Source organism: Crocuta crocuta, unplaced genomic scaffold (assembly GCF_008692635.1).
Source record: "Crocuta crocuta isolate KB4526 unplaced genomic scaffold, BGI_CrCroc_1.0 scaffold44, whole genome shotgun sequence".
NCBI classification, from domain to species: Eukaryota; Metazoa; Chordata; class Mammalia; order Carnivora; family Hyaenidae; genus Crocuta; species Crocuta crocuta.
The window spans coordinates 1,742,609-1,747,339 of record NW_027530179.1 but is presented as its reverse complement, the minus strand read 5'-3'; positions in this window follow the sequence as shown (position 1 = coordinate 1,747,339).

Below are 4,731 nucleotides of genomic sequence, written 5' to 3'. Positions count from 1 at the left end.
AGAGGAAGACAGGGTTTCCAGGTAGGCTCCACACTGTCAGCACAGAGCCTGATGAGGGACTCAAACTCACAAACTGTGAGGTCATGACCTGAGCTGAAATCAAGAGTTGGATACTCAACCCACTGAGCCACCCAGGTGCCCCTGGAATGTGTAGATTATTATCTTTCACAGCAAAAGATGTGATTAAGTTAAGGACCTGAAGAGGGGAGTTTATCTTGCATTTTCCAAGTGCACCCTAAATTCAGTCACATGCACACCACATGAGAGAGAAACACAGAGCAGTAGACATCAGAAAAGGAGGAGGCAACAAGTGACAAGAAATGCCAACAGATACCCGAAACTGGAAGAGGCCAAGAAGGAATTCTCTCCTGGAGCCACTGGAGGGAGTGTGGCCTTGCTGACATCTTGATTTTGGATTTTTGCCTATAGAATTGTAGGAAAATAAATTTCCATAGTTAAGCTACCTCACTTGTGGTGATTTGTTACAGCAGCCATAGGAAACTAATACATGCATCAGAGTCTCTTCTTAAAAAATAATTAAGGGGCACCTGGGTGGCTCAGTCTTTTGAGCATCTGAGTTCAGCTCACTTGATCTCATTCATGGCTCATGAGTTTGAGTCCAGGGTCAGGCTCTGTGCTGACAGCTCGGAGTCTGGAGGCTGCTTTGGATTCTGTGTCTCCCTCTCTCTCTGCCCCTCCACCTCCCCCTCCTCTCAAAATATAAATAAACATTAAAAATTTTTTAAGTTAAAAATAAATTAAAATTAAAAATAATTGAGTTGCCATCAATTTTCCTAAGGGCCTTGCCTAATCCTTTGGCATTCCGATCAATCTCTTGACAGTTTAATCCTGTCATTCATCTTGATCTTTTCCTCTTCCACTGGAAACCAGTGGCCACCTGCCAGATGCTGTTCACCAAGGGCTTTTGCTTATGATGTAAGCAGTTTCCTATCAGTGAGGTGGGTGATTGGTGGAGATTAATTTTATATAACGATATATATTTATATAATGATTTACTCTTTAGTACATACTGCCAAATTATGACCACTCTTCTTCCCCGGCCCAGCGCATAAATGGAGACTCGGCATAGAGGACTTGCCTGAACTCAACATATGGGAAGATCAATTTAGGCTCCATAGAATTGTCAGAAATGTCCACAAAGAAATATTTGGCCTGTGTCCTGAATCATGGACCAGGGGTTGGATTAGGGAGAGAGGGCATTGAAAAAGGGCATCTTAGGCCTTATGCAGTTTAAGATCTGAGCCACTTCCCTTGCCAATGTTACTTGGTAGGTTGCCATAAAATGCCTGACTCGACCAAGCTATGTGGAAGGTTAGGAGGCTCGCTTGGGCTTTGGCGATGCAGACAGAATCAAAAGCAGAAGCAGCAGGTCTGGGAGGAGCTTCCAGTCCACATTTTCACTCTGTTTACCCATCTCTCTCTGAGCACGTGGAAAGTGGCAGATGGGCACCACCTAATTACCTTCCCAGAAAGGAAGTGACAAGGACAAGCCCAGTTTTGCTAAGTGGCATGTTCTGTTCCCTCCACCTACTGATGTCAGCTGTGCTCTGCTACCCGAAGCAGGCACCGGAATCCCGACCCAACATAACAAATTAATAGCATAGCCCTTTCATCTATGTTGTAGGTACATCTCTGGGATAGCCTGTCCATTAGCTGATGTAAATTGAACCTGATTTCCCCACATTTGGACACAGCATTGGATGCAAGAGTCAAAAACTGTGGGTGAAGTCCTTGTCAATTTGATTTTCTAGATATGTGACTCATAACTTTCTCGAGTCTTGATTTTTCACATCTAAAATGATTACTCTCCCTCTCTCACTTAGGATCAGGCTGATCGCCATTACATCTTGGAAACTGTGTGGTACATCCTCATGGGTCCATGAGTGTTTTCTGGATGTTTTTCTTTTTCCCCGGGAAGGGTTTCTCTCATCTGCCTTTAAAAGTTTTCCAAAGCCACTGCTATACTTCAGGTTTCTTTGCAAAAAATACATAACTGAAGTCCCCTTCATGAGTAAATAAGCCATGCCCTGTCATGAAAGGGAGCACCAGGGGCTCCTGAGCGGCTCAGTTGGTTGATTGTCTCTGACTCTTGGTTTCAACTCAGGTCATGATCTCATGATTCTCCCACAGTTCATGGATTTGAGCCCTGCATCAGGCTCCATGCTGACATTGAGGATCCTACTTGAGATTCTCTCTCTCTCTCTCTCTCTCTCTCAATGTTTTGCTCTCTCTCTGCCTCTCCCCCACTTGCTCTCTCTCTCTCTCTCTCAAAAAAAAAAAAACTTAAAAAAAATCTACAGATTCTAGGGATTAGGACACAGAAATGTATCTTGGGGTCCACCATTCAACCTCTTACGGTGATTATGTTACAAAACTTGATCACACAGCAAAGAATATTTTTATTGTTTTAGCACAGAATCTTGTGAGGAAAGAATTTCAAAAGCAACACTTGAAGAGTTCATCTCTGTTCTTAGTTGATGATTTATACTGATACCGAAGTTTTACTAAATATAGGATGAAATACATTAGTGACTCTAAGAACGTGATGATAGGACTCTGAAATATTCTGCTGATAACAGAAGTGTGAAAGAAAGGCATATGAGTAAGAAATACTACCAGTATTACTTTTCACAGTATCCTCCTTCCCCCTCCGCAATGGCAATATTCCTTCCTTCATTTGGTGATTCATTCAAAACATCTGTTGAACTGCATCTATATACTAGACACTATTCTAGGTCCTGAATACAGGTGAGCAAGAGAGACAAGATCTCTACCCTCATGGAGTTATAGTCTACAGTCTAATAACCAGTAATTATAGTATGATAACCAGTAACCACTGTTTTTCCCAGTACAGCATAAGTAATAAACAAATCAGGGAGTCCACGTTCCCATCATCTGCTGTAAATCCTCTTACAATATTCTACAATCTTGCCCATGTTCAACAGTCAATAGTTGCAAAGTTTACATAACGAATTAGCTGAGTCATGTTTAGAGGCGTTCAAAACCTAGCTTACCTCTGTGTAGCCAGATTTCTAACTCGTTCTTGAAGCCATGACAACACATTGTTTGAATGGAAATAATAAACGCTGATCAAATCTGCTTATTCATTATTAAAAGGAAATTCAGAAATAAAACAAAAAAATAGAAGGCAAAGCTCTTGCCTCTGGAGAAGGACATCATTCAAATTACAAAGAAAACATGCAGAAGGAACACATGAATAAGTATCAATGTGGAATTCTAGGATCTGGTAAATATAGATATAAATTAAGAAAGCGTGAGATTCGTTCAGTCAACAAATATTTACTGGGAGCTCACTATATGCCATTCTGTTCTAGGCATTGAAGGAGACAGCAATGAAGTAGGCAAGGTCCCTTCCCTTGTGGTCTTCCATTTCAGTGGGAGACAGGAGCAAGAAATAAATTATCAAATAGTTATGGAATATGATGTCAGGTTTTAAGATGAAAAATCAAGTAAGGTAAGGGGACACCATTGGTTGGGAGTGCTATTTTATATAAGGACATCAGAAAAGAAGGGTACACGATGTATAAAGTGGGAAGCATGAGAAAATATCTGGGAGAAGAGAGTTCCAAGGGGAGACACAGACAATGAACTGTGGTTGACAGTTCAAGAACCCGAACAAAGACACTGAGGACAGAGGGGAATGAGCGGAGAGCAGAAGCCAGGTGTTGTGGAGTTTTTTAGGTCATGGGAGGGTTTCCATTTGAAGACCTCTATCCACCAGGAGCTGCATTTTTCAGGTCTTGGGTCCTCTTGTCTTCCTTTGCCAATTCTTTAAAAAGATGTGGTTTTGATCCCCAGTCGGAGAGCAGGAGAATAGATATTGAAAACATAGGTCATGGTGTACCATTAGTGGAGTTAATTGTAAAAGCACCACTGGAAAGTTTGGTTTTGAAGTACAGGTTCTTATCCTCTCCCACTTTCTTGCTACAGAGAACTCTGCTTCCCACACCAGGAGTTCTAGATAGTTTCCAAGTATGAGCTGCATGAGCTGTGGTTGGATACGAGTACACATCACTCAGGAAGAGGCTGACAGTTGCAATTGCTTTAGGAAATGCTAATAAAATGCTACCAACTAGAAAATTCACTTAAAACATATGAGGAAAGGCGCACCTGGGTGGTTCAGTCAATTAAGCATCCAACTTCAGCTCAGGTCATGATCTCACGGTTCACGAATTCAAGTCCCACATCGGGCTCTGTGCTGACAGCTCAGAGCCTGGAGCCTGTTTCAGATTCTGTGTCTCTTTCTCTCTGTCCCTCCCCCACTCATTCTCTGTCTCTCTCTCTATTGAAAAATTAAATTAAAAAAATTTTTAAAAAAGATTTGAGAAAAATATCTTAGGGTTTTTTTTTTTCCCCTATCAGTTACTTTCCACCTCATCAGACCCAATAACCTCCTTTTATGATAAATATTTTGTAAGGTCCCTTTCACTACTCTGAAATAAAATTCGCAGATGATGTAGACTCCTGGTTGTTCATAAAATGGAGATATGTTCTAGCCCCAGATAATGATAAACGGGTTTTTCACGTACATCAATGTCCCAGGGGACATATGCAAGTTGGGTAGGATTTTGCAAAGTTGTGTATAGATCATGGGTCAGTCTTTTTTATTCAGGAGTTTCCCCACATAGGGCAAGGTGATGAGCATCCCGAACCCTTACCCACTGTACCAGCAGTATCTCCCGTTGTCCT